This window comes from Podarcis erhardii (genome assembly GCF_964252035.2).
Source record: "Podarcis erhardii genome assembly, chromosome: W".
Lineage (NCBI taxonomy): Eukaryota > Metazoa > Chordata > Lepidosauria > Squamata > Lacertidae > Podarcis > Podarcis erhardii.
The window spans coordinates 2,864,202-2,882,583 of NC_138506.1; positions in this window are offsets into that span (position 1 = coordinate 2,864,202).

The following is an 18,382-nucleotide window of genomic DNA, read 5'->3' on the forward strand; positions in this document are numbered from 1 at the left end:
AGAGCAAGCCAGAGAGAAACCAAAAAACCACTGGAGTTGATTCATGCTGATGTAACTGGTCCTTTTCCACCAAGTGTCTCCCATAACAAGTACTGTTTGATCCTAGTGGATGACTATTCTAGATTTGGCTGGGTCTATCCATTAAAGCAAAAGTCTGACGTTGCCCAAACTTTGAAGTTCTGGGTAAGAAGGGTAGAAAGGCAACTTGGCGAAAAGGTGTGCTCTATTCAGACAGACAGGGGAGGAGAGTTTATGGCAAGCTCCCTAAGAAACTGGTTGCGTTCCCAAGGGATTAAACATAGACTTACCAATGTGGCAACGCCTCAGGAGAATGGAGTAGCAGAGCGTAGGGGAGGTGTCTTGCAGACACAAATGAAAGCATTGTTAGCAGATGCAAATCTTCCAATTAAGTACTGGGCTGAGAGTATTAAGACCGCAAATTATATTGGGAATCGCTTGTGGTCAAGGGTACTAGATGACATACCCTATAAGATTCTCTATAACAAAAGTCCCAGTTTGCAACATTTGAGAATCTTTGGGACAAAGGCATGGGTTGACATACCTGTAAAGAACCGAAGAAAAGGTGGGAAAAGGGCACAGCAGTTGCTATTTCTTGGGTATGAAAGTGGTACGAAAGCCTACAGGTTTGAAGATGATAAAAATCTTTTGAGTTATAGTCGATCAGCCAGCTTTAATGAGCAAAAAAATTGGCCCAAGATACATGCAAACCTGCTGCCAGAAAAAGTTTTACTGCCGAGCATACCTGATAAGGCAGTTGAAACAAAGCTAAGAATTGGCAGCTCTCCCAGAGAAACTGAAAGGGAGGAGGTAAAGGTTGAGCATTTTTCTCCAGCTGCTAGCATGGAGCAGGGGAGAGAAGAAAGTGCAACAGGGACAGGAGGAGGTAGATCTCCAGAGTCAATCCACCCCAAAAGCAGTCCTGAAGGTAGCCCAGGGGGTGAGGTTAATCAACCAAGGAGGTCTGCAAGAAGTAATAAAGGTCAACCTCCAGACTGTTATGAGTTCCCAGCCACCATAAACCAGGTTTGTGTAACTGAGCCGGAAAACTTTGAAGAAGTGCAAGAGTTACCTACTCTAGAGAAAGAGGCGTGGTTAAAGGCAATGCAGGCAGAGTATAACTCTCTGCTAAACAACAATGTGTTTGTACCTACAGAATTGCCTGAAGGTAAAAAGCCCATAAGCTGTAAGTGGGTTTTTAAAGTGAAAAAGCTGGCTGATGGTAGTTGTCAGAGGAAAGCCAGGTTGGTTGCAAGGGGCTTTACACAAAGAAAAATGATACATTATGATGAAGTGTTTGCCCCAACAGCAAAGGCTGAAACAGTAAAATCAGTTTTAGCAATGGCAAGTCTGAGAGGGTTAAAAGTTAATCATTTTGATGTTGCCTCAGCATATTTAAATGCTCCTATTGACGCCGAGGTGTATTTACAGCAAATACCAGGTTATGAGCTTGAAAAAGACAGCATGGTGTTAAAACTGCAAAGGGCACTATACGGTTTACACCAAAGTGCACGTCTATGGCATGAATGCATAGACACAACTTTGAAAAAGATGGGATTCAAACAAAGCCTGGCTGATTCCTGTTTATATTCAGCAATGGTGCAAGGAAGTATTTGTTATTTACTTTTGTATGTTGACGATATCTGTCTGATAACAACTGCACAAAAGCAAGTGTCTTGGTTTATAAACAGCCTAGGTAACAAATACAAACTGAAGTATTTGGGAGAGATTCAGAATTACTTAGGAGTAGAGGTTCAGAGAAATGAAGAGGGCATCTACTCTCTGAGTCAGAAGGAAAAAATTGAAAAGTTACTGAAGACATATGGAATGGAGAGGGCAAATGAGGTTGACACTCCCATAACTACCCAGTACAAAAATGAACCAGAAGGGCAAAAATGTGAGAATGCAACAGCGTTTCATTCTCTGCTGGGTTCTCTGTTATATTTAAGTTGTTGGACAAGACCCGACATAACATTGGCAGTGCACATGTTAAGCCAAAGAAGTGCAGACCCGGCTCAGAGAGATTGGGTAGCACTTAAAAGAATCCTAAGGTATCTGAAAGGCACAAAAGATTACAAACTGGTGCTGGATACAGGATATGATCAGCAAGTGTATGCATACGCTGATGCCAGTTGGGGGGACAGAGAAAATGGAAAGTCTACCACTGGATATGCCATATATATTGGAAATGCCCTGGTTCAGTGGAAATCCTAGAAACAAACATTTGTTGCCACAAGTACTTGTGAAGCAGAGTACTCAGCCATAAGCGAATGTGTGTCACAAATAGAGTGCTTTGCTTGTCTAACCAAAGAACTTGGAATACCTTCTGAAATGCCAATCACTGTGCTAAGTGACAACATGGCTGCACAACAGCTTGCAAACCAACAGAACTTTAAAAGCAAGAGTAAACATATTGCTATAAGATACGGAAATGTGAAAAATGCTTTGGAAAGAAATGTATTAAAGGTACAGCACTGTAACACAAAAAGTAATGTGGCAGATTTGTATACAAAATGTTTGGATGCTCCTCAATTTCGAGACTTAAGAGAATTATTAGGTCTCAAGCCTTTGACTTAAGGAGGAGTGTTGGGATTTGCAGGATACTGAATAAGTCTGCAAGCTTCAACAGGATGATGCAATACTCTGTGAAGTGCTGAGTCAGAGTGACTCAGCAGGAGTGTGATTAATGTGATTGGCTATCACCTGTTTTAAAAAGGAAAGCCTGTTTAACAGTGGGTGTGGTTGTTGTGGTGGTTGTGCTGTAGTGTGGTGGTGCTGTGGTGGAGAGTATTCGTTTGTAAGTACTCTGTATGGACTGTTTCTTTTGTAAATGCCTGTATATAACTCACATTAAAAAGACTGCACTGGAAAAACCTGGAACTCTTAGCGTCTCTGCTGAAAGCGCCGCGTGGAATACGCGACAATCCTGCACCAGAAAAAACTCAGATCCACAACTTCCTCGCCACTCCATAGCCCAAAAACGTGGTTTGAAAGCACAGATCCTCATGGATCCTCACGCTTTTTGCACTGGGCCACCCATAACTCACCGTAAAAATCACACGTCATAGCCAGGGGCACAGCCTGTACCACAAAAATCTAGGATCCACCACTTCCTTGTCATACTGTGGGCCAAAAACATGTTTTTGAAGCACGTATCCTCATGCATCATCTTGCTTTTTGCATTGGGCCAACCCAAACTCACCGTCAAATCACACATCATAGCCAGGGGCACAGCCTTCACCACAAAAAACAAGAATCTACGGCTTCCTGTCCAAACCATGGCCCAAAAAACGTGGTTTCGAAGCATGGATCCTCATACATCCTCATGTTTTTTGCATTGGGCCCCCCATAACTCACCGTCAAAACACACATCATAGCGAGGGGCACAGCCTGCACCACAAAAAACTCAGATCCATGGCTTCCTTGCCGTTTTAGGCGCAAAAACGTGGATTCAAAGAACGGATCCTCATGGATCCTCACGCTTTTTTCATTGGGACACCCCTACCTCAGCATCAAATCACACATCATAGCCAGGGGCATAGCCTGCACCACAGAAAACTCGGATTCATGGCTTCCTGGCTACTCTATGGCCCCAAAACTTGGTTTCAAAGCACGAACCCTCATGGATCATCTTGTTTTTTGCATTGCCCACCCCAAACCCACGGTCAAATCACACATCATAGTCATGTGCACAGCCTGCACCACAAAAAAACCAGATCCACGGCTTCCTAGCCGCTCCATGGCCCCAAAACGGGGTTTCGAAGCATGGATCCTCATGGATCCTCACGCTTTTTGCATTGGGCCACCCATAACTCACGGTAAAAAACACAAATCAAAAAACACACATCCACGGCTTCTTGGCCATTCTAGGCCCATAAACGTGGTTTTGAAGAACGTATTCTCATGGATCCGCATTGAGCCTCAGGTTTTTTGCATTGGGCCCCCCAAACTCACCATCAAATCACACATCATAGCCAGGGGCACAGCCTGCACCAGAAAAAACAAGGATCTACAGCTTCCTGGCCAAACCATGGCCCAAAAAACGTGGTTTCGAAGCATGGATCCTCATACATCCTCATGTTTTTTGCATTGGGCCCCGCATAACTCACTGCCAGATCACACATCGTAGCCAGGAGCACATCCTGCACCACAAAAAACAAGGATCTACAGCTTCCTGGCTAAACCATGGCCCAAAAACATGGTTTCCTCATGATTTTTGAACTGGGTCAAACCAAACTCACCGTCAAATCATACATACAGCCTGCACCACAAAAATCCAGGATCTACCACTTCCTGGTCATACCGTGGCCCAAAAACATGTTTTTGAAGCACGTATCCCCATGGATCCTCACGCTTTTTACATTGGACCAACCCAAAATAACCGTCAAATCACACATGATAGCCAGGGGCACAGCCTGCACCAGGAAAAAAACAGATTCATGGCTTCTTGGCCGTTCTAGACCCAAAAATGTGGTTTCGATGCACGGCTCCTCAAATCTTCCATTCTTGGGCAAGGTGATTGAGCAAGTGGTTGCTGAACAACTCCAGGCACGCCTGGAAGAAGCGGACCATTTGGATCCCTTCCAATCGGGATTCAGGCCTCATCATGGGACTGAAACTGCCTTGGTCGCGCTGGTTGATGATCTCCGGCGAGCTAGGGACAAAGGTGAGAGTTGTTTCCTAGTTCTGCTGGATCTCTCAGCGGCGTTTGATACCATCGACCATAACATCCTTCTGGACTGTCTTGAGGGGCTGGGAGCTGGGGGCACTGTCATACAGTGGTTCCGCTCCTTCCTCCTGGGCCGTGTTCAGAAAGTGGTGGTGGTGGGGGATGAGTGTTCAGACCCCTGGGCTCTCACTTGTGGGGTGCCTCAGGGTTCTGTCCTCTCCCCCATGCTTCTCAACATTTACATGCAGCCACTGGGAGAGATCATCAGGAGGTTTGGGCTGGGTGTTCATCAGTATGCGGATGATACCCAGCTCTACCTCTCTTTTAAATCAGAACCAGTGAAGGCGGTGAAGGTCCTGTGTGAGTGTCTGGAGGCGGTTGGAGGATGGATGGCGGCTAACAGATTGAGGTTGAATCCTGACAAGACAGAAGTACTGTTTTGGGGGGACAGGAGGCGGGCAGGTGTGGAGGATTCCCTGGTCCTGAATGGGGTAACTGTGCCCCTGAAGGACCAGGTGCGCAGCCTGGGAGTCATTTTGGACTCACAGCTGTCCATGGAGGCACAGGTCAAATCTGTATCCAGGGCAGCTGTTTACCAGCTCCATCTGGTACGTAGGCTGAGACCCTATCTGCCTGCAGACTGTCTCGCCAGAGTGGTACATGCTCTGGTTATCTCCCGCTTGGACTACTGCAATGCGCTCTACGTGGGGCTACCTTTGAAGGTGACCCGGAAACTACAACTAATCCAGAATGCGGCAGCTAGACTGGTGACTGGGAGCGGCCGCCGAGACCATATAACACCAGTCTTGAAAGACCTACATTGGCTCCTAGTACGTTTCCGAGCACAATTCAAAGTGTTGGTGCTGACCTTTAAAGCCCAAAACAGCCTCGGTCCAGTATATCTGAAGGAGCGTCTCCTCCCCCACCGTTCTGCCCGGACACTGAGGTCCAGCTCCGAGGGCCTTCTGGCGGTTCCCTCACTGCGAGAGGCCAAGTTACAGGGAACCAGACAGAGGGCCTTCTCGGTAGTGGCGCCCGCCCTGTGGAACGCCCTCCCATCAGATGTCAAAGCGATAAACATCTACCTGACATTCAGTAGACATCTGAAGGCAGCCCTGTTCAGGGAAATTTTTAATATGTGACATTTTAGTGTATCTTTCATCTTTGTTGGAAGCCGCCCAGAGTGGCTGGGGAAACCCAGCCAGATGGGCGGGGTACAAATTATTATTATTATTATTATTATTATTATTATTATTATGGATCCTCACGCTTTTTGCATTGGGCTAACTGTAACTCACCGTCAAATCACCGTCAAATCCTCATTGATCTTCATGTCTTTTGCATTGGGCCCCTCCCTAACTCACCTTCAGATCACACATCATAGCTAGGGTCACAGCCTGCACCACAAAAAAAAAAAAAATTAAAAAAATTCCACGGCTTCCTGGCCGCTCCATGGCCCAAAAACGGGGTTTCGAAGCACTGATCCTCATGGATCCTCACGCTTTCTGCATTGGGCCTACCCAACTCACCGTCAAATCACAAATCATAGCCAGGGGCAGAGCCTATACCACAAAAAACATGGATCTACAGCTTCCTGGCTGCTCCATGGCCCAAAAATGTGGCCGTTAAAGACCCAAAAATGTTGTTTCTAAGCACGGATCCTCATTGATCCTCATGTTTTTTGCATTGGGCCAACCCAAACTCACCGTCAAATTACACATGATAGCTAGGGGCACAGCCTGCACCAGAAAAAACACAGATCCATGGCTTCTTGGCCCTAGACCCAAAAATGGGGTTTCGAAACACGGCTCCTCATGGATCCTCACACTTTTTGCATTGGGTCACCCCTGACTCACCGTCAGCCTGTACCACAAAAAACATGTATCCACGGCTTCCTGGCCATACCATGGCCCAAAACATGTTTTTGAAGCACGTATCCTCATGGATCATCTTGCTCTTTGCTGCTGCTGCTGCTCTAGTGAGTGCTGGGTGGGCCGCTCCCTTTCCTGCCAACTCCATCTGGCCTAGGGGGCGGAGCCTGCACTCACCGCCACAGCTTAAGAGGCCTGAGGGAGGCTTCCGGGACACTGCTGCTGCTCTGTTGGTACTAAAGGGTTAAGAGGTAACAAGTCGCTCTAATCACTGAGCAGCTGGAAGTCATTAAGCATCCAGGAATGTGAGTTGGTTTGTATAAATAGTCAGTTCACCCGTGTTTCTCTCTCTTCCCCCCTTGAACTGACTCGCAGACTCAGTTTGTGGCCATGGGCGTGTTTGCTGATATGAGTTAAGTTTAGAGTAAAGTTTTCTTTATGCCGGAGATAAAAGCATGTGTGCTTTATCGCCAGGGTTTTTTGCTTTTGTGAATAAAGTTTTTCCCTGAGTTCCAAAGTGCTTGCTCCAGGATTCTTCATTTATAAAAGGTACTGACTCTCCTGCCTCCTTCAGCCGCTGCACGAAATTCTCTGCTGAGATAAGACTTATGGCGTTGGAAGCACACTGGACGTTTACTTAACATTAAACTAATCAAAGTTTAATGGACAGGTTATGGCTGTTTGTATGTCAAGAAGGAGATAAGGAGTGCAGTTCAGAGCGATTTATGAAAGGACTGGAGCGAAGACAGAAGCGGTTGCCGAAAACGAAAGCCTTCAAAGCAGCTTGAGTCCTGCAACGTGCCTAGAAAAAAAAGTTTTAAACAGGCACTGCGCAGTTTGTACTCGCTGGAAGACGTCTTATTCCTCAAGGAGCCAACTCAGATGCTGGGAGATGGCCTACAGGTGTGTGAGTATTGTTCCTAAGCCCCAGGGAGGATGGCAGAGTTCCAGGAAAGTTTTGCTGTCCCGTTTACGCGACTCAATGGAAAAAATTGGCAAGATTGGAAGGCTAGAGTAAGGGTATGGTTACAAGCAAAAGAGTTGTGGAGTTGTACTGAAGCACCACCTTTACAGGCAGCTGCAGGCGCGTCTGCAGAAGACAAAGCAGCAGCAGCAGCTTCACAGCAACGCGACAGGAAAGCCCAAGGTCTACTAGTTTTGGCAGTGGGACCAGAGCAAATGCCTTACGTTTCTGAGTTAAAGAACACGCATGAGGTCTGGACGGTTCTGCAGCGGCTAAATTCCAGAAACACTGTGGGGGCCAAGATCCATGCTACAAGATGTTTGCTTGATTTACGTCTCCAACCGGGAGCGTGTGTGAAAGAACATATTGCCAAAATGGTGTCTGCCTTTAATCAACTAAGACAGCTGGGCATTCCTTTCTCTATGGAGCAGCAGTCATACATATTGTTGTCTTCTCTTGATAAAAGCTATGAGACTCTAGCTTTAACTTTGGAAGCTTTGCCTTCAGCTGAATTAACCCTTGAATACATTTCTTCTCGGCTTGCAGATGAACAAGATAAAAGGCAAAGAGAAAGAGGTTTGTCATCAAAGGGGAGTTGTGCTGTGCCTAAGAGTGGGGATGCTGAGTTTGAGAATACAGTAAATGCTTTTGCAGCTAGACACATAAAGCATTTAAAAACCATATTGTTAGGAAAGCATTGTTTAAGCATTGTTTTAACTTGAAAATAAAACCCCAAGGTGGTTGTCACCGATGGAAGCGAAGGCTCTGAAAAAGCTCAATATGGTCGATGAGGAGTGCAAAAACTTCAAGAATCATCTGTATAATGAATGGTCGGCATACAGAGCATCAAATGACCCCATGCCAAATAACCGTCTTATCACCCTCAGGAGAAGTTACAAAGCCCTATTAAAGGAAAAGAAGCTCGAGGCAGAAAGAAATAATTGGAACAACATTTTGATAGCTGCAGAGAATAGAAATCCAGCCTCTTTTTGGCAGTTAATTTCCAGATACCTGGGTAGGCCGCTTGCAAGAATAGAACCCCACATCTCAGCGGACACTTGGGAAAGATATTTCGCCGATCTGTATGCAGCCCACGATGCCTGCGGAGATATGGTGGAGCCGGAAGCATTGCCCGATTGGGACCCAGTTACATGCCCTGAAGTTGAAACTCTCATAGACCGATTCAAAGCAGGCAAGGTCCCCGGTGATGACCTTATATCCATTGACGCCATCAAAGCAAATAAAGATTGGTGGATCCCACTTCTCGCAGCACTTTACACGTATATAAACAAAACAGCAAAATTTCCCTCAAGCTGGAGCTCTGCGTTGATTGTATTAATACATAAGAAAGGCCCACGTACAGAGCCGAGCAACTTTAGGCCAATCAGCTTGCTAAATGTCATTGGGAAGATTTACTCGCGGTACCTGTTAAACAAAATATCGAAATGGATGGAGGACGACAATATCATTGCCGATGAACAGGCGGGCTTTCGCCCTGGAAGATCTACCACAGACCAAATATTAACCTTGAACCACCTGGCGGAAAAGTATGCCGGCAAAGCCCCAAAGGTCCTTCACGTGGCTTTTATTGATCTTAAGCAGGCATTTGATCGAATCTCTAGAAAGCAGCTATGGACAAAATTGGCTGCTACAAAGATCGATCGTCGTCTCCTTCATCTGATTATCAGCCTCCATACAAACACCTCTTTGAGAATCAGGCTAGACAATAAAGGCCTAGTCTCCAACCCTGTTACCACCACTAGAGGGGTAAGACAGGGTTGTCTACTGGCCCCAGCATTGTTTAGTTTTTATATTAACTCACTGGTGACTCACATGGCCAATGATGCATTCCACCCCCCCAAATTAGCAGGCCGATCTCTGAATGTTCTTCTGTACGCGGATGACGCCGCACTTCTTGCCAGATCCCCTATTGGACTGAGGAGAATGTTGCAAGCTCTACAGGAATACTGTGTTCAGCATGAGCTCCAACCCAACTATGCTAAGACCAAGATCATGGTCTTCTCTGCCCGACCGAGACTCCATCGATGGTCGATGAACGGGATTCCCCTAGAGCAGGTTAACTGCTTTAAATATCTGGGACAAGTAATACGGTCAAATAGGTCTTGTCTGGCCCATAGAGACTATATAACAACTAATGCATCTAAAGCAGCCATCCAGATTAGATCTCTATATGCTAAGAATCAGGCTCAATCAGTGAAGTTAGCTTTGAGACTCTTCCAAATGAAAATCCTCCCCCTTCTTTTGGTGGGCATCTCTTTAGGCTCCCGTAGGGATTTTTTGAAACTGGATTCTATTCAAACGCGATTCCTTAGAGCCATCCTTAGGATTCCCCCCTCGGTAGCGGGTGCGGTCATGAGATTAGAAGTCGGCTGGCAAGCTCTACGGTACGTGGCCTTGAAGACGAAGCTCTGGCTATGGCTCAAGCTCTGTTTTAAACCAGTGGGTGTTGCCCCCTTGATATTGAGGGATGATTTCCAATCATCATGGGAAAGGGAGGTCATTAACGAGGTTCAATCCTGTGGATTGTCTCACCTTTACTTTGAGTCTATGACGTACAATCAAGCTAGAGAGGTGATCTCCCGGAGACTGAGTGATATTGCCAGACAAGAGGACATAGCCCAGGTAAAACCAGGGATGTTCCTAGGGGACCAGATTTATCGGACCATACCAGCCCCCTACCTTGCAGAAATCCACTATGTGGAATACCGCAGACTTCTTACAGCGGCTAGATTAAATGTCCTTGACTGCGATATTGTGGGGAAGGTACAGGGGAGTACCATACGCCCAGAGAACCTGTCGTTGTGCTATCGGTGTGGTTGAGTCCACCGAACACATTCTCTTGACTTGGCCTTCTTATGCAGAGCTTAGACAAAATTTTATAGACCCACTCCTATGTCAACTTAGCTTCCTACCCGGAGAAAACCAGGTTTTACACTTGCTGAATAATGTCACTAGAGCTATACCTTTTTTGGTGGCCAAATTTCTTTTTTTAGCCTTTAAGCGTCGCAAGACCATAATTGACTGTATTGATATGGGGCTATCTGTTTTTAGTGTTGGCTAAGCTCTAAAAGCTTTCTGGATGTTTTAACTGTGTATTGACAAATGTATTTGTATTTTTTTTTTTTTCTGACTGACGGTCGAATAAAAAGGTTGGGCTAAATGAAAATAAGGTTGGAAGGATTTGCTGAAAAAACGATTTGAACTAGAATACAAAATCAGGAGGTGTGAGGAGGTCAAGGAAATAAGTAAAGGAAGAAAGCCATGTAAAGGTTTAATTTGTTTTTTTCTTTTTTAAGTGAATGTATTTTTATTTTTTATTTTATTTTTTCTCTGTTGTTGTTGTATTCTCTTTTTTTGTACTTTGTATTATTTTCTTTTTTCTTTTTGTAACTTTTAAACTGTGAATAAATATCATATATATATATAAAAAGGCTTTCTGGGAGATGATCTATAATGAAATGAAAAAGGTATTTAAATATACCTTCCTGAAGAAACCAGAGGCCTTTCTCCTGGGCATGGTCGGCCAATTGGTGTTAAAGAAGGATAGAACTTTTTTTATGTATGCCACAACAGCAGCAAGAATACTCATCGCAAAGTATTGGAAGACACAAGATCTACCCACCCGGGAAGAATGGCAGATGAAGGTGATGGAGTACATGGAACTGGCTGAGATGACTGGCAGAATCCGAGACCTGGGAGAAGAGTCGGGAGAAGAAGACTGGAAGAAATTTAAAGACTATCTACAAAAATATTGTAAAATAAAGGAATCTTAGAAGGATGTTGGAATGAAGTTATGTGGTTTTAGCAGTAATGTTATAAAGGAGTATTTAAAGATGGCTTGTTAACAGGTGAGAATGTAAAGTTATAATATATTGAGATAAATTATTAAGATAAGAGCAAAAGTGGAAAGGATTTGCTGAAATAACTAATTGAACTAGAATACAAAAAAGGGAGGTGCGAGGAGGTCAGGGAAACAAGTAAATGAAAGTCAAGACATGGAAAGGTTGATTTGTTTTTAATTGTTTTTACTTTTTTGTATTTTGTATTTTTTGCTTCTTTTTTGTTTTTTTGCTTCTTTTATTCTTGTAACTTTTTTGAAACATTAATAAATATTATTTTAAAAAAATAAAAAAATAAAAGCATGTGTGATTTATCGCCAGGGTTTTTTTGCTTTTGTGAATAAAATTTTTCCCTGAGTTCCAAAGTGCTTGCTCCAGGATTCTTCATTTATAAAAGGTACTGACTCTCCTGCCTCCTTCAGCCGCTGCACGAAATTCTCTGCTGAGATAAGACTTATGGCGTTGGAAGCGCACTGGACGTTTACTTAACATTAAACTAATCAAATTTTAATGGACATGCTCTAGTGAGTGCTGGGTGGGCCGCTCCCTTTCCTGCCAACTCCATCTGGCCAAGGGGGCGGAGCCTGCACTCAATGCCACAGCCTAAGAGGCCTGAGGGAGGCTTCCGGGACACTGCTGCTGCTGCTGCACTAGTGAGTGCTGGGTGGGCCGCTCCCTTTCCTGCCAACTCCATCTGGCCTAGGGGGCGGAGCCTGCACTCACCGCCACAGCTTAGGAGGCCTGAGGGAGGCTTCCGGGACACTGCTGCTGCTGCTGCTCTAGTGAGTGCTGGGTGGGCCGCTCCCTTTCCTGCCAACTCCATCTGGCCTAGGGGGCGGAGCATGCACTCACCGCCACAGCTTAAGAGGCCTGAGGGAGGCTTCCGGGACACTGCTGCTGCTGCTGCTCTAGTGTTGGAATTCTGCCTCGTTCAGAGGAATGTGCCATTATCCAGGCACCGGCTGAATTCTTTACTGACCTCCCTCCTGCGACTCCCGGCAGGAAAACAGGCGAGGTCTGTAATCAGCAATTTTTCCCAGACGTGAGAAAAACACACCACTGCTTCTCTCTCCTCCCTGCTATCCCCAGGGAGGGGAAACAGACGCAGACAGAAATGTATCTACATGCTTTTATTCCTGTCCTTAGCAGCCATACAGATAAACATGTCTGCACTCTTTACAACAACAACAGAGAGGCTAACTCAACCCATGTACATCCTGTACTGGTCAGATGACACACACTGAGCTAACATCCGGTGCTCAGTACGGAGAATGGACTGCCCCTTTCTTGCCATGGTAACAGTCACAAACATCAACATCCTGTCTGGCTTTCCAGCCACCTGCAGCTGACAAAGCTGCCACTTGCTGCTGCATTGCTTCTTTTTTGGTAACAGGGTGGGCTGCTCCCTTTCCTGCCAACTCCATCTGGCCTAGGGGGCGGAGCCTGCACTCACTGCCACAGCTTAAGAGGCCTGAGGGAGGCTTCCGGGACACTGCTGCTGCTGCTGCTGCTCTAGGGAGTGCTGGGTGGGCCGCTCCCTTTCCTGGAACTCCATCTGGCCTAGGGGGCGGAGCCTGCACTCACCGCCACACCTTAAGAGGCCTGAGGGAGGCTTCCGGGACACTGCTGCTGCTCTAGTGAGTGCTGGGTGGGCCGCTCCCTTTCCTGCCAACTCCATCTGGCCTAGGGGGCGGAGCCTGCACTCACTGCCACAGCTTAGGAGGCCTGAGGGAGGCTTCCGGGACACTGCTGCTGCTCTAGTGAGTGCTGGGTGGGCCGCTCCCTTTCCTGCCAACTCCATCTGGCCTAGGGGGCGGAGCCTGCACTCACCGCCACAGCTTAAGAGGCCTGAGGGAGGCTTCCGGGACACTGCTGCTGCTGCTGCTCTAGGGAGTGCTGGGTGGGCTGCTCCCTTTCCTGCCAACTCCATCTGGCCTAGGGGGCGGAGCCTGCACTCACTGCCACAGCTTAGGAGGCCTGAGGGAGGCTTCCGGGACACTGCTGCTGCTGCTGCTGCTCTAGGGAGTGCTGGGTGGGCCGCTCCCTTTCCTGCCAACTCCATCTGGCCAAGGGGGCGGAGCCTGCACTCACCGCCACAGCTTAAGAGGCCTGAGGGAGGCTTCCGGGACACTTCTGCTGCTCTAGGGAGTGCTGGGTGGGCTGCTCCCTTTCCTGGAACTCCATCTGGCCTAGGGGGCGGAGCCTGCACTCACCGCCACAGCTTAAGAGGCCTGAGGGAGGCTTCCGGGACACTGCTGCTGCTCTAGTGAGTGCTGGGTGGGCCGCTCCCTTTCCTGGAACTCCATCTGGCCTAGGGGGCGGAGCCTGCACTCACCGCCACAGCTTAAGAGGCCTGAGGGAGGCTTCCGGGACACTGCTGCTGCTGCTGCTGCTCTAGTGAGTGCTGGGTGGGCCGCTCCCTTTCCTGCCAACTCCATCTGGCATAGGGGGCGGAGCATGCACTCACCGCCACAGCTTAAGAGGCCTGAGGGAGGCTTCCGGGACACTGCTGCTGCTGCTGCTGCTCTAGTGAGTGCTGGGTGGGCCGCTCCCTTTCCTGCCAACTCCATCTGGCCTAGGGGGCGGAGCATGCACTCACCGCCACAGCTTAAGAGGCCTGAGGGAGGCTTCCGGGACACTGCTGCTGCTGCTGCTCTAGTGTTGGAATTCTGCCTCGTTCAGAGGAATGTGCCATTATCCAGGCACCGGCTGAATTCTTTACTGACCTCCCTCCTGCGACTCCCGGCAGGAAAACAGGCGAGGTCTGTAATCAGCAATTTTTCCCAGACATGAGAAAAACACACCACTGCTTCTCTCTCCTCCCTGCTATCCCCAGGGAGGGGAAACAGACGCAGACAGAAATGTATCTACATGCTTTTATTCCTGTCCTTAGCAGCCATACAGATAAACATGTCTGCACTCTTTACAACAACAACAGAGAGGCTAACTCAACCCATGTACATCCTGTACAGGTCAGATGACACACACTGAGCTAACATCCGGTGCTCAGTACGGAGAATGGACTGCCCCTTTCTTGCCATGGTAACAGTCACAAACATCAACATCCTGTCTGGCTTTCCAGCCACCTGCAGCTGACAAAGCTGCCACTTGCTGCTGCATTGCTTCTTTTTTGGTAACAGGGTGGGCTGCTCCCTTTCCTGCCAACTCCATCTGGCCTAGGGGGCGGAGCCTGCACTCACTGCCACAGCTTAAGAGGCCTGAGGGAGGCTTCCGGGACACTGCTGCTGCTGCTGCTGCTCTAGGGAGTGCTGGGTGGGCCGCTCCCTTTCCTGGAACTCCATCTGGCCTAGGGGGCGGAGCCTGCACTCACCGCCACACCTTAAGAGGCCTGAGGGAGGCTTCCGGGACACTGCTGCTGCTGCTGCTCTAGGGAGTGCTGGGTGGGCTGCTCCCTTTCCTGCCAACTCCATCTGGCCTAGGGGGCGGAGCCTGCACTCACTGCCACAGCTTAGGAGGCCTGAGGGAGGCTTCCGGGACACTGCTGCTGCTGCTGCTGCTCTAGGGAGTGCTGGGTGGGCCGCTCCCTTTCCTGCCAACTCCATCTGGCCTAGGGGGCGGAGCCTGCACTCACCGCCACAGCTTAAGAGGCCTGAGGGAGGCTTCCGGGACACTTCTGCTGCTCTAGGGAGTGCTGGGTGGGCTGCTCCCTTTCCTGGAACTCCATCTGGCCTAGGGGGCGGAGCCTGCACTCACCGCCACAGCTTAAGAGGCCTGAGGGAGGCTTCCGGGACACTGCTGCTGCTCTAGGGAGTGCTGGGTGGGCTGCTCCCTTTCCTGGAACTCCATCTGGCCTAGGGGGCGGAGCCTGCACTCACCGCCACAGCTTAAGAGGCCTGAGGGAGGCTTCCGGGACACTGCTGCTGCTCTAGTGAGTGCTGGGTGGGCCGCTCCCTTTCCTGGAACTCCATCTGGCCTAGGGGGCGGAGCCTGCACTCACCGCCACAGCTTAAGAGGCCTGAGGGAGGCTTCCGGGACACTGCTGCTGCTGCTGCTGCTCTAGTGAGTGCTGGGTGGGCCGCTCCCTTTCCTGCCAACTCCATCTGGCCTAGGGGGCGGAGCATGCACTCACCGCCACAGCTTAAGAGGCCTGAGGGAGGCTTCCGGGACACTGCTGCTGCTGCTGCTCTAGTGTTGGAATTCTGCCTCGTTCAGAGGAATGTGCCATTATCCAGGCACCGGCTGAATTCTTTACTGACCTCCCTCCTGCGACTCCCGGCAGGAAAACAGGCGAGGTCTGTAATCAGCAATTTTTCCCAGACGTGAGAAAAACACACCACTGCTTCTCTCTCCTCCCTGCTATCCCCAGGGAGGGGAAACAGACGCAGACAGAAATGTATCTACATGCTTTTATTCCTGTCCTTAGCAGCCATACAGATAAACATGTCTGCACTCTTTACAACAACAACAGAGAGGCTAACTCAACCCATGTACATCCTGTACAGGTCAGATGACACACACTGAGCTAACATCCGGTGCTCAGTACGGAGAATGGACTGCCCCTTTCTTGCCATGGTAACAGTCACAAACATCAACATCCTGTCTGGCTTTCCAGCCACCTGCAGCTGACAAAGCTGCCACTTGCTGCTGCATTGCTTCTTTTTTGGTAACAGGGTGGGCTGCTCCCTTTCCTGCCAACTCCATCTGGCCTAGGGGGCGGAGCCTGCACTCACTGCCACAGCTTAAGAGGCCTGAGGGAGGCTTCCGGGACACTGCTGCTGCTGCTGCTGCTCTAGGGAGTGCTGGGTGGGCCGCTCCCTTTCCTGGAACTCCATCTGGCCTAGGGGGCGGAGCCTGCACTCACCGCCACACCTTAAGAGGCCTGAGGGAGGCTTCCGGGACACTGCTGCTGCTCTAGTGAGTGCTGGGTGGGCCGCTCCCTTTCCTGCCAACTCCATCTGGCCTAGGGGGCGGAGCCTGCACTCACTGCCACAGCTTAGGAGGCCTGAGGGAGGCTTCCGGGACACTGCTGCTGCTGCTGCTGCTCTAGGGAGTGCTGGGTGGGCCGCTCCCTTTCCTGGAACTCCATCTGGCCTAGGGGGCGGAGCCTGCACTCACCGCCACACCTTAAGAGGCCTGAGGGAGGCTTCCGGGACACTGCTGCTGCTGCTGCTCTAGGGAGTGCTGGGTGGGCTGCTCCCTTTCCTGCCAACTCCATCTGGCCTAGGGGGCGGAGCCTGCACTCACTGCCACAGCTTAGGAGGCCTGAGGGAGGCTTCCGGGACACTGCTGCTGCTGCTGCTGCTCTAGGGAGTGCTGGGTGGGCCGCTCCCTTTCCTGCCAACTCCATCTGGCCTAGGGGGCGGAGCCTGCACTCACCGCCACAGCTTAAGAGGCCTGAGGGAGGCTTCCGGGACACTTCTGCTGCTCTAGGGAGTGCTGGGTGGGCTGCTCCCTTTCCTGGAACTCCATCTGGCCTAGGGGGCGGAGCCTGCACTCACCGCCACAGCTTAAGAGGCCTGAGGGAGGCTTCCGGGACACTGCTGCTGCTCTAGTGAGTGCTGGGTGGGCCGCTCCCTTTCCTGGAACTCCATCTGGCCTAGGGGGCGGAGCCTGCACTCACCGCCACAGCTTAAGAGGCCTGAGGGAGGCTTCCGGGACACTGCTGCTGCTGCTGCTGCTCTAGTGAGTGCTGGGTGGGCCGCTCCCTTTCCTGCCAACTCCATCTGGCATAGGGGGCGGAGCATGCACTCACCGCCACAGCTTAAGAGGCCTGAGGGAGGCTTCCGGGACACTGCTGCTGCTGCTGCTCTAGTGTTGGAATTCTGCCTCGTTCAGAGGAATGTGCCATTATCCAGGCACCGGCTGAATTCTTTACTGACCTCCCTCCTGCGACTCCCGGCAGGAAAACAGGCGAGGTCTGTAATCAGCAATTTTTCCCAGACATGAGAAAAACACACCACTGCTTCTCTCTCCTCCCTGCTATCCCCAGGGAGGGGAAACAGACGCAGACAGAAATGTATCTACATGCTTTTATTCCTGTCCTTAGCAGCCATACAGATAAACATGTCTGCACTCTTTACAACAACAACAGAGAGGCTAACTCAACCCATGTACATCCTGTACAGGTCAGATGACACACACTGAGCTAACATCCGGTGCTCAGTACGGAGAATGGACTGCCCCTTTCTTGCCATGGTAACAGTCACAAACATCAACATCCTGTCTGGCTTTCCAGCCACCTGCAGCTGACAAAGCTGCCACTTGCTGCTGCATTGCTTCTTTTTTGGTAACAGGGTGGGCTGCTCCCTTTCCTGCCAACTCCATCTGGCCTAGGGGGCGGAGCCTGCACTCACTGCCACAGCTTAAGAGGCCTGAGGGAGGCTTCCGGGACACTGCTGCTGCTGCTGCTGCTCTAGGGAGTGCTGGGTGGGCCGCTCCCTTTCCTGGAACTCCATCTGGCCTAGGGGGCGGAGCCTGCACTCACCGCCACACCTTAAGAGGCCTGAGGGAGGCTTCCGGGACACTGCTGCTGCTGCTGCTCTAGGGAGTGCTGGGTGGGCTGCTCCCTTTCCTGCCAACTCCATCTGGCCTAGGGGGCGGAGCCTGCACTCACTGCCACAGCTTAGGAGGCCTGAGGGAGGCTTCCGGGACACTGCTGCTGCTGCTGCTGCTCTAGGGAGTGCTGGGTGGGCCGCTCCCTTTCCTGCCAACTCCATCTGGCCTAGGGGGCGGAGCCTGCACTCACCGCCACAGCTTAAGAGGCCTGAGGGAGGCTTCCGGGACACTGCTGCTGCTCTAGGGAGTGCTGGGTGGGCTGCTCCCTTTCCTGGAACTCCATCTGGCCTAGGGGGCGGAGCCTGCACTCACCGCCACAGCTTAAGAGGCCTGAGGGAGGCTTCCGGGACACTGCTGCTGCTCTAGTGAGTGCTGGGTGGGCCGCTCCCTTTCCTGGAACTCCATCTGGCCTAGGGGGCGGAGCCTGCACTCACCGCCACAGCTTAAGAGGCCTGAGGGAGGCTTCCGGGACACTGCTGCTGCT